The 12,470-nt window shown below is 34.4% G+C and overlaps 1 long non-coding RNA gene across 7 annotated transcripts; it reads right to left on the bottom strand.

Moving 5' to 3' along the window:
• Positions 1 to 6,083: 6,083 nt before the first annotated feature.
• Positions 6,084 to 10,292, bottom strand: LOC107842126. Of its 7 annotated transcripts, none has more exons than XR_001665624.2 (7): positions 9,148 to 10,292; positions 9,008 to 9,065; positions 8,529 to 8,608; positions 8,153 to 8,239; positions 7,626 to 7,766; positions 7,473 to 7,544; positions 7,055 to 7,329 (listed from the first exon to the last, which is right to left on the bottom strand). It is a non-coding gene; the product is annotated as an uncharacterized LOC107842126 (long non-coding RNA). The 7 variants fall into 7 exon arrangements; XR_001665625.2 differs by having other exon boundaries at positions 7,626 to 7,777; positions 9,148 to 10,230; XR_001665627.2 differs by having other exon boundaries at positions 7,473 to 7,541; positions 9,148 to 10,229.
• Between the last annotated feature and the right edge of the window lie 2,178 nt (positions 10,293 to 12,470).

Genomic DNA, 12,470 nt, shown 5'->3' with positions numbered 1-12,470 from the left:
AAATGATGAAAAGTATGATCATGTTCGAATCTAACAACATAAATACTTAATAGAATCTGAGATGGAGATCATGCCTTTCTGATGGGAGATCTCTAGATATGATAATAAGAATACTCAATATGGTCTGAGACTGAGATCAACTTTTCTAATCGATAACTTTGGAAGCTTTATCAATGATAAAAAATATGATTATATCTGAATCTGATGACAAGAATATTCAATAGAAATCTGATACTATGATCAAGAATGTCTGGCGGCATATCTCTGAATATGATATCAAACAACTGTATATGATACCAAGCCTATCTGACAGGATGGTCCATAAATCAATGGAACTATCTGAGTTTCTCATAAAGATAGATGACTGTATCTGACAGTCCTGACTTTTGAAGATTGATTCTGAAACTGAGACTAAATTTGAAACTGAAACTGTGGGAAGTAGTCATCTAACCGACATGCCCCAACCTACCACAGGTGAGGTCTAAACTCAACCCCCGATTGGGAGAGTGCCAATACTGTGCCATGGGTAAGGACATTATCTTTTCTCTAAGGTCAGGCTCTCTGTCAGTGACCATTAATAGGACGTCAAGCTTTCTTGATAGGTGACTCCTTTTCCTGTGCTGGCTACACAGTTCTAGAACACAAGGATTGCTTCTAAGAATTACACCCTCTACTAGCCGGTGAGTTTCCATTCTTGGGTTCGCTCGGTGCTGAATCCTACTCCCAACTGAAAGGCACTGATCTGATTCTTAACTGAACTTAGACTGAGCTGAATCTGATACTGATCATGTTTCTCAAAAGATCTGACTGAGTTACGCTGAGATTACTTAGTTTCGTATCTGACGAAAAAAATATCGAATCATGGTATCTGACTAACGATACAGAGCTTGAATAAATTACTCGAATCGCTTCTGAGATTAGAATTGATTCACTTGAATACTATTAGAACTGAGTTGATTACAGGACTGAGGCTAGATTACTAGTGATACAGAGATTACAGAGATAACTGAGATTACTGAGCTTTCTTATGTTCTACACTTGTTTGAGGATACCAAGTTCTATAATTCAATAAGTTTTGAGAATCATGGCTCGACTGAGATTATCGAAAAACTGACAAGGGCTCTAGACAACACTCTATTGTCGGGTATAAATACCCCCAGTACTCGATAGCATAAAAGTAAAACATAATTATTCATTCATCATCACAATCATTCATGTCTCATCACAATCATTAAAACATCTTATAATCATTAAAGCATCATCATAATCATTAAAGCATTTTCACAGTGGTCGAGGGGTCACTTTAGGCATCTCCGAATCATAATCATATAGTAACATAAGGGAAACATGCTACTAAATCGTACTCGATTCAACAAGGTTTTACCTCAGCTATTTCATACCTATATCAATCTTGACACGTGTTTGGATATCACATAGCTTGGGGAAACTTCATACTATCACGTCATAACCTACTTGCCAACCACTTGGCATGTATTAAAAGCTTAACATATATCAAGAGCACATAATTGAGGAATTTACTACTATCACCTCTCTACTTGTTCACTAAGGTCCTTCACCAAAACACTAGACATGCACGGGTTCACACTTATTTGGGAATTTCCTACTACCATGAAATAATTCATTCACTTGGGCATTTCATCAAACACTAAGTACAAACTAACTCACAATTTGGGTTTCCTATTCAATATACTATAATGGCCTTTATGCTTCACCTAAGCTCTTTATCAAACCTATGGGAGACATGCTTCACTTATTCAATCATTTCTACACCCAAAAGTCTTGAACACATAACATAGAAAACAACTTCAAGAAGGTCTATCACAAACATCACATGATTTCCACATACTAGGGTCAAAGCTCATAAATGTTGTAGGCAAACATAAATCAAAACTCAACAACACATTAAACATCAATTTTAACTCATACAAATCATTAACAACTCATAAACATAAAATCTTTTAGTTTTAAAAAAGGTTCTTGAACTTTTTGGATGAAACGGACCCAAGAATCAATATCTACATACCTTAATCTTTGAAATTGGATGAATTCTAATGCTTGAGACTCTATCCGAACTTTTAATAAATGATTCTCGAAGTCCACACTATGAGGAACTTGATTCTTGAAGAAATCTTGAAGAATTTATTATTGAATTTTTGGAAGATTAGGGTTCTTGATGAAACCCTAGATAGATATTCTTGAGAAAATTGGAAGAGAAAATGATGAAATTAGGGCTTTGGAAGTGTGTTCTCATATTTATAGAGGCTCCCAAAAGGTAGGAAATGACCAAAATACCCTTGCAAAAACGTTCTAAAATTGCTGAAAAAAATAGCTGACGACATCCGTGACAAGCCGTCAGGCCCGTGACAGACCTTCATGAATTATCGTCACAAAAAGGGTGGATTTTGTGACTTTCTGCCTTAAGGTGACGACATTTTGTGACAGACCGTCAGGCTTGTGACAAGTAATTACAAAAGGTCGCACAGATTTTCCAGGCTGACACGCTGGAGTAAAATAGGCATAACTCTTTGCTCCGTTATCAGTTTTGGAAGAAATTGATATCGTTGGAAAGATAATTAATACATATTTTATTTGATATATAGTAGGTCCTTTAATTTGATACATACAAGGAGTTATGGTCGATTAAAGTTGACCCAAATTTTGACGGTCACTAAAACTTGAACGAGAGGAAAGCTTTCAACTCGTCCATGAGTTAGGGGACCTCTATGATCTTAATTTATGCTCAAATTGATTCCCACATGATTTAAAGTATTTCATACTTGGGAGGATATTTCTGAAACATTTTGACTCGGATTTTTTGCTTTACCAAATACGCTCTAAGGCTCAGATTGGAAGAGGATTTTGTGGGGCATTACAATGAAACCTTATGAGGAAATTTGATCTTCCAGATTAGTTTCCATGTCCACTCCATTCCCATTGTTTGTTTAGAGTTCATGTTCTAGTAGCAAGATTTCACAGTGAAAATCCCTTCATTGTGCAACTTACATATTGGTCTGTCAGGTCCCTCTAAGACACCTGGAAAAATATTCAACACTTTCAAGAGCCCTGTCACTCTACTAATCTACCAGTCATTTAGAGTCTTCCTAAAAGTCAGATCCCAACCTTGAGGGCTCTACATCTATGTCACTGTAGCCATCTGTTGCAAGCTTAGAATATAGAGATTAGGGAATAAACTTTTCAGGTTCTTTTCTCCTATACAGTTTTCATTCCAGAAACTAGTTTTAAACCCATATCCAATATTGAATGACAATTGGAGTTAAGAAGAGGCCATAGTCGTTGGATAGTTTTCCAAATAGAGCACCCAAAAGTTCCAGCTACTTCGTTAGTAAACCAGTTATTTTTGTATGAAAAGGAGATTGCAAATTCTGCTTGAAATAACATAAAGTGTGAACTTTGATGTGCTTCTCTAAACCATTATAATTTCAAAGTTAAAAGTTTCTTTCCGATTCTGTATTGTTGTCATTATTACTATTTAGGTTAGTTCACATCAATGTGGTTTGCATATATCTATTTAAACCAGTGAAATTTTTATGTTATGAATGTACTATAATTACATTGTGAATTTAAGCAGAATTTTACAAATCAATGGGACCGGAAGGAGGTGTCTTTAGGCAAACTATACTTACCGGGGGAACTATTCAAGCAACTCAATCACTGGACAAATCAAATAGCCCTAATCCTGTTGTTAATACAGGTATTACATTCAACTTAACTCTCTGTCTCTCTCTATATATATATTGAGAAGGTAACAATTAGTTTTCTATTTTTAAACAACCAAACCCGCCATAACATGTAACAAGTTTACATAATTACAATTGTAAGAGAGTAACAAGAAGATCTTCAACCCTATAGCAAAAACTTATAATGAGCCTAAAAGATACATAACTGATTCTAGATCTTCCATGTACTCCTGTTTACACCAAAAATAAATAGAACTATGCAATTCATCTTCATCTTCTGAATGATATTACATTTGTTCTAAAAGCATCTTCATCTCCTCCAAGTAAAAATGTCACCTGCTAGTTGTGGACCTGGATCAGTTCCTTTTTTTGAGGGAAATCCGATAGTATTAAAATCACTCCCACTACCCATGAACCTGAGAAAAGACCTCTTATCGAAGCAAGTTCCCACCACACCTTCTCTCTCTACTCTTCTATGAGAAACATAAACTCCAGATATATGCCAACTGAAATTCATAGATTTTCCCTTGAATTTACAAGTAATATAATACACACATATTTCATATATTTCCCCCTCCCATGCTCTACTATCCCTTATGTTAGTCCACAATTATATTTATTAGGATTCGATTATTTAGTTATTTGTCAAAGTTGAAACTGAAAATATTTAACCTTTGAAATTTTCATTTATGTTAAACTTGTAAAGAGACAACATACATACTCAAAATTGAGATTGCAAATAGTTAAAGTGCTAAATCTATAACAGTAATTGTTTTGTGTGCTCATCAATCTTCTAATAGTTTAAAGAAATACTATTAGTTCTCCTATATTCTCTCTATTTTGTCAAAGAATTTCTTGACTTAGTTGATTGTAAAAACAGAACAAAATAAAACAAAATTTAAAGATTTCCAGTCTTTATCCTGTGTAGTATTACTATATGTGTAAATATATCTACATATATACTCTGTCATTTTTAGATTTCGGTGGTATTTTGAATTGATGTTTGATGTTTTTTTCATCAGATGATACCGCTAGACTCAGGAAAGGTCGTGGCAAGACTAGAGGGAAGGTCTTGAAAAAAATGAAGAAGGCTATTGGAAGCAAGATGAAAATAGAGATCCCAATTGGCAAAGGAAGGCCAACTAAGCCAATTCAATCAGCCAAACTATCCAGTGAATTAGGGATAATTGCTCAGAATTTTCTTCCACTTCCAAACAGATGTAAGGAACTTACAAAAAAGGACAAAGATGCATCACTAATTAGATGCCACGTAAGGATTCTATACTCTTTTAAAATATATTACATGACAAACTACAACCCATGTTTTTAAGGGCTTTAAAGTTATAAGGTATTAAGCATGTTAGCAGATGTTATGATTATAATTTTAAATAAAAAGGGATTTTAATTTTTGTGTGTGTTTCTTTAGTACTTATTTATTTTTTAAGAGAGGGTTGACCTTAATTTGGACGAACATTTTGTGAAAGATAGTTGTGAGGAAAAATAAAAGCCGAAAATGACGCTACAAGTTAAAACAAAAATTTGAAAGAGCATGCTCCGTGGAAGAGGCTCGTAAAATGAAAATTGAACAGTTAACCTTAGAAAATTGGAATAAGCTTTATGACATGTGGAACGATCCAGAGCACAAAGTAATTTATATTCACGTTATTCTCATTGTTATTTAAGTTATGATGTTTACATTTTCTTTGTAGAAATGATGCGAGATAAACAAGGTCAATTGAACTAAGCTTAAATCCAATCATTTCATGGGATCCAAAGCATCTGTAGTAGCTTATGCTGAAATTGTAAGTTATACCATTTTAATTCTCTTTACTAATGACACTTTGATACTATTTAATATCGTGATGTTTGGTAAAAAAAAAGAATAGGCATGTAAGTTGTAGTCCACCACTACTAGAAATTACCCCTATGGTGACAGTTCTAAAACCATTGCAATAGATTTAAAAACCATTACGATAGAGCTACCACAATGGCTTGGCATGCATTGCATAGGTGAGCGTTGCAATAGAGCTATCGCAATGACTTTTGTGACGGTTACAACAACCATTGCAATATATAGACCTATTTCAACGTTTTTTTATAACTCCTATTGTAGCGCTTCATATTGTCTGTAGCAACGATTAAGAACCGTTGCAATAGACTATATTGCAACGATAGAAAAGCGTTGCAAGAACCCTATTTCAATAATTTTCAAATATCTACTGCAACACTTATTGATCTTTTTACAACGGTTTTTAACTATGTATTGCAACGCTTTTGACACCTATTGCAATGATTTGGCACCTATTGCAATGATGAATTTATTAGCATTTATATATAGAGAATTATATTAATACAATTAAGAGAGCAGAGAACAGGAAATCCTTTAACATAGAGTCCATTACAAAGAAGAGCTAAGTCGCAAGTTTTTTCATAAATAACACAAAAGAGCTTCAGTATTCTACATTTGTCAATGGTACACAAAAACCAAACTTTTTAACATGTTGGTGAACTACATACTATGGCTACCAGAGCCACCATTGAGGATATCTTCAAGTGAGATATCACTTATTTCCTTTCTGATGAGTGATTTTCCCCTGCTTTTAGAGTATATCACTTATTTCCTTTCTGATGTTCTCCGGATCTGCCTGACTGAGCTTCACCCTAAATTGTTCACTCATGTTATCCATCATCTCTGGACTCATGTTTTTAATCATTGGAGAGAACATCTATCAATTTAGGACACTGTGTCAGAGAAAATCAATGAAGACCTAGATACATCATCATAAAGCAGGTACAGGCATGTCTAACATAGTAGTAGTTAGATGCACAACTTGTCTAAAGGCTCATAACCGGATAAACATAGAGGACTGAGAAGTTTAACCCCCACATTCGGTAATTGTTAGGAAAGTATACAGTTTTATTGGAGAGTTCACAACAAGTGGCGAATCAAAAACAATTTTCTTTCTTGAGAAAACATCTCCATACTAAATAGATTTGGAAATTTGGCCGCAAGTGGTTCCAAACAGCTTAAATTGAGCTCGCACCAAACAAAAGTGGAATATGTTTCTAATTTCCGAAATCGTTGAAGCTAAACTTATAGAATTATGTTTTTCTTTTTTTCTTTTTCATTTCCCTTATAGTTTATAATGCAATAAGGGTCTCCCCAAACCTCACTTTTGGGAGATCACAGTGGGAATATTGTGATCTCTCTAAATCCACAATGGTATTTTAAAACGGTTCAACTAAATTAAAATGGGGAAAAGTGACAAATTATGATTTGGTTAGTGGAGGGACAAGGGTATTTTACAAATTTAACTCGGGACTTGGTGAGTGGGTCGTGGGAACACTGGGGAAATACCAATATTGGATCTTTATTAATGGTATTGGAAATTCTAAAAAACATACAATTACCAAGAAAACAATGTCAATGAATCCCCTAATATACATCAAATATGAAAATACAGAACAGAGGGCAAATACTATTTCAACATTAAAGGGCTGAAGCAAAACTTGTCTCATAGCTAGATCTTTCATTCGGTTTCTCATTTCTTCTTGTAGATCAACATTTGAATCTGTCTCATAGCTAGATCTTTCATTCGGTGAACACAATCTATACAAAAAGTAGAAGAAGAAAAATTTCTATTAAGAAGAAAGGACAATGTGTAGAGAATAGGTATTTCTCATATGAAAGTGAATTTGATTTAAGTATGACACTTCAGCAGCACTAACTAAACAACAGCAACAACAACATACCCAGTGAAATCGCGAGGAGTTCTTAGATAGCATAGTGTACGCAAATCTTAGTCCTACTTCTGATAGACCCTCCTTTCAAGTAAAGGACAAAGACTAAGATTTATAGTACTGCTAATTGGAAAATAACTGATCGAAAAATAGTCACAAACTTACGAAAAAAATAGCAGTACACATGTTGCTTCTTCCAACAGCAAACTATGAATAGCACAAACAACAACAACATCCATCTGAAACAGAAGTTGCTCTGTACTTTTTGCAGAGTAGAAGTTCAACCAATGGAAATTAATCCAATACCTACAAAGAGTCTAGGAAGTTGTTTTAGTTTCAGGATGAGAAAGTGCACTAGTCCTAGCCATAATATATAGCCTTTTATGGAAACAGGGATATATTGATTATATATTACTTTTTATAGTTATAGCTTATAAGCAATGACAACAATCCAAAGTGTAATGAAAATAATTGAAAGTAGAAGTAGAGCAATCCAAACTAATGAAGAATGATCATCTTCCTAAATATGTGAATAAGATGTCACTCCTTTTATGTCACTCTTGGTCCATAAACATATATTATGTAAATAAGATGTGAAGCAAACCGGCACATGCTTTTTGTAGAGCTGGTGGTCACCAACGAATGGATACCAGGATCTACTATCAGTAATTTCTGCCAAAGGGAATATTTACCTTCATAGTAAAGCTGAGAGGAGTGCTTCCAGCAGGTTCAAAATTGTAGTCCCATGATATTTTATCAGGAATCCTTGTTTTGATTTCCTGACAATGAGTACTTGTCAACATACACGGACGACTTTGAGATGTCAACATCACGATACATTAAATTTAAAGCTGAAAAACTGACAGAAATTTAACTGCTCAATGACAAAATTGTCGGTTAAAGCAATTCTCTAATTTTTTAGCTTTCCATAACCTCTCTTATAGATTAATTCCCTAACACTCTTTAGTTTTGGATAGCTACAAGATACATCAGAAATAAGAAATTGCAAGATTACAATAGCAGTGGAGAAAGACTTTAGAATATAGCAGACCATTAAGTGATACCTACCCATAGGTAACGTCTGGTTCAACCCTATAAAACATGTTCACTGTGGCTTTGCTAACTTTCAAAAAGACCCCATTAATGATCTGTCACAAGAAATGCGAGAAGGAAGAAGCTCAATGTTAGAGCGGTAAGGTAACAATAAAATAACTCAATATTTAAGAAATTATATGAGCATGAAACAACTCTAAGCAAAAACCAGACATGTAACAAGCTAGTCCTATCATCAGGATAAACACAGGGACCTAACTGTCAAGTGGGAGAGCAATAACCCTAACACATGCTCAGAAGTGAATTTCCAGCAAACAGAATAATATAAGAACATTAAAGGAGCTAATACACCAACAAACATCAAATTACACTTGGGAATATAATATGATAAGAAATTTAGCAGATATATATGCAACACAGTCTAGAATGATCCAAGCATTACATTAAAATACTAACCAATTCCTTGAGGGATATAAGAAAGGAGGAAATTGTACCTGTCGCAAACGTAGTAGCTGCAAAATCTTTTTGGCCTTCGAGTCCATAGCATTAATTCTGAAAGATCAAATTTTATGAGTACCATAGTATTACCCCATTTGTAATACTATAGAATGAAGAACATCAAAATAGTTCTTACCCCGCGCATCTTGATGATAAACAACAACTTTGCCTCAGGATCCACATAGAAACCACCTTTCAATCTAGCCTCACGTTTCAAATGAATCAACTCCTTGTCCCAAAAAAAGGAATTTGAAAACTTATAACCAAGCTTAACATCAAACAAGCATGTTATCCAAAAATTATGGAGTTCAATAGTACGTGCTGCTCGTACTCTCTTGCATACAGCTTTGCCCTGTTGTAGATCAACTTCTGGTTCTCAACATTATTCTTCTTTGCGGATTCAAGTTCCTGCTTCTTTGCAAGAGCCTTCCATGAATAATATCCTAAATTATTCTATCTTTCATGAACATTATTATCAATAATGTTATGAATAGACAAGTACTCGTTGTTAGTTTACATCTATTTAGCAGAATACGAGCAGAAACAAGGAAATGCATTATCGGTAACTTTAAACCCAAAATAAACCCATTCCCAAATGTTCAATCAGCAATCAAAGTGAAGGAGAAGAAAAACCCAAAATAGAAACTCAAAAAATTAGGTTAAAATCGTCAATTAGAAGAATTAATTAACCTTAGAAGAAAAACCAATTTTTTTCAGAAATTGAAGTGGTTGTCGGAGCAGTGGAGGAGCTGAAGTTGGAGCAGCGAGGTATGGTGGTCGCACTTTCCAACTTCTTCAGTGTTTCGAGTTGGAAAAGGGATTGAACAAGCTTAGTTAACCAGTAACAGAAATAGCCGAGTTAACCAATGTATTTCTAACATAACCAACAAGATCGATCCTCCAGCAGTGGCAGTTTATGAACAAGCTGACTTAACTAGTGAATTTTTGGTCAGAGCAGTAGCAGTGGCAGTGACTCCGTACAAGGATGGACCACCGAAAATGTTGAAAATATTCAAATAAATCGACTACATATTACTCCAGCGCTTCAAATGGTAGGGTTTATGAAGTAGGGAATGGGAATAACAAGAAGGGGAGGACTAAAACGACATGGGTGTGTTGCTATGGTGGATGTAAAGGATTTTATTATATAAAAAAGGGTTTATTTTGGTGGAATGAATAAATAAAGTGTTGTAATAGCTTTTTCCCCCCATTAAAGCGTTGCTATAGTAATTCTATTGCAACGATTATGGCAATCGTGGCGATAAAATATCCGTTGGAATCTTGTCAAAAATTACGTTGCAATAGGGGTAACTTCTAGTAGTGCCATTTTAGTCTAATACCTCTAAACACTATTTCATATTGTTTTCTTGTTACATAGGGTGAAAAGGAACATGAAGGTGTAGAGCCTGGCAAAATTTAGTTCTCCAAGCATACTCATTATACGAGTGAAAATGATGGTCATCTAACAAAGCTAAGAATAAATATGTAAAAAATTAATATTTTAGTAACATATCATTGCATTTGTCCGATTAATATTCTTTATGTATTCTCTTTTGTCGTGTTATTATTTTGTGCAGAACAACATGACAGATTTGAAAGCTCTACATACTTTTAGAGAGTCTTCCATGACTATTGATAAAATTATGGATGTTTTACTTGGTTCAAAGTCGGGGTACATAAAATGTCTTGGTTATGATCCTAAACCTAATACTACAAGAGCAACATAAAGGAGAGCAATAGAGTTAGAAGACTCCCTCAGAAAGGCAAAAAAAAAAAAACTGCTAGGCCTAAAATAAGTTACAAAATCATTAAATGCAGCTGAAACTATGGTAGAAAGCCAACAATCACAGATACAAAACCAGCAATGTCAAATACAAGACCAGTAGTCGTAGATTAAAGCATTAAATTTTTAGTTGAATACTGTAGCAGCACGCTAAGAGAAAATGCTTAAGAAAATGCAACTTCTTGTTAGCCCATCGCTGTCAAGGTTAGAACTTAGAAGTAACGGAAATATATATGATAAGTTTTATTTAATTTATCTTTATTAAATATATAAATTATGTAGCATTTACTATCTAACTTTGTATTTTTTTAATGATGCAGTGGAGACAGAACTCCATCAGAATGCCAACTTTAGGTATATTTCTATTTTTATTTCACCAACTAAAACTTCATGTTTAACAAGAACTTAGTAGCTTTGACCCAGATCACATATGTGTGTGCATTAGTAAAAAATTTGTTAACTAAAACTTATGTAAATAAAATAAATTTAGAACTCAATTACTAGAGATCGCCTCTTAGACTTCATAAAATTCAAATTATGGATCAGTTTATGTAAATTGAGTGATATTCTAAGAAACAAGAATTACTTTAGGTACTGCTCAATAGTAAAGTTTGTTGTATGTTTCCTGTTACATGATAATTATTATGTCACCTTATATTAGGGGGAGTCTCTTCTCAATAATTTAATTTTTCCTACTTCAATTTTATTGCTTCCCTTTCATTTTGTTCATTTTCCTGTAGATTTTTAGGAGTATCCACAATGCCCTTTTCATTCTTACATATTTGATTCTGTAAGCTAACTAATGCATCAACAAAAGCTGCTGAATCACCAGTACTAAGGGCAGGGGTACTGATCACCTATTTACTCTGCACAACCTTCTAATTTTCCACATAACCAGTAACTTTGTCATTAGAAAGTGTCAGGTATAACCCCTTTCTCTTGTACCTGATCAGTACCAGTTAGGTGTAGTCATATTTCTATAGTTAACCTTAGTAAGGTTACCATGAAATTTTAGCCTACCTGTGCGAGCATCATGAATCTGCACTTCCTCAATACTACCCACCCCCTCTAAGACCACATCACAGGTTTTTTTAAATCCCTCTACATAACTATCTAAACCAACAATAAATACAAATAGAGCAACAGTCACAAAGTGTAATACCCTATACTCTTCTTAGCTCAGTTCAACTTATAGTGCATGTATAAGAGGTTTAGAACCTGAAAATTTCACTAAGTGTTGGGGACTTATTCTTATTTTTGGTCTCTTAACTTTGAGGATTTTTAAACTGACCTTCCCGACCCCGAGACGTAAGTTTTTTATTTAATTCATGTTTAGGGGTGTAAGGGGCATGTCTCAGAAAAGTTTTGGATTTTAAGACAAGGATTAGGTCGTGTTTGAATTTTGATTCCAGCAGCTTAATGCGATTGTGGAGCGTCACGGTGGTACAACGATGAAGCCTATATCGCATCGAGGTGATCCTTCAATCGGTGTTCTAGTTATGAAATTAATCCCCGAGGGGCAATCATGTCTTTTCCCCACTGACCAAATTCATAAAAACATTGGATTAAACTTTAGTTAGGGCATTATTTGCCTTAATTCTCCAAATTACTCTCAAATACAAACCCTCTCCCCCAAGTTCATCAAATTTAATCCCCATCCTTCTAAGAAAATGAAG

The sequence above is a fragment of the Capsicum annuum genome, chromosome 1 (genome assembly GCF_002878395.1).
Source record: "Capsicum annuum cultivar UCD-10X-F1 chromosome 1, UCD10Xv1.1, whole genome shotgun sequence".
Lineage (NCBI taxonomy): Eukaryota > Viridiplantae > Streptophyta > Magnoliopsida > Solanales > Solanaceae > Capsicum > Capsicum annuum.
The sequence above is the reverse complement of the archived record's forward strand: the minus strand, read 5'-3'. Positions and strand labels throughout refer to the sequence as shown.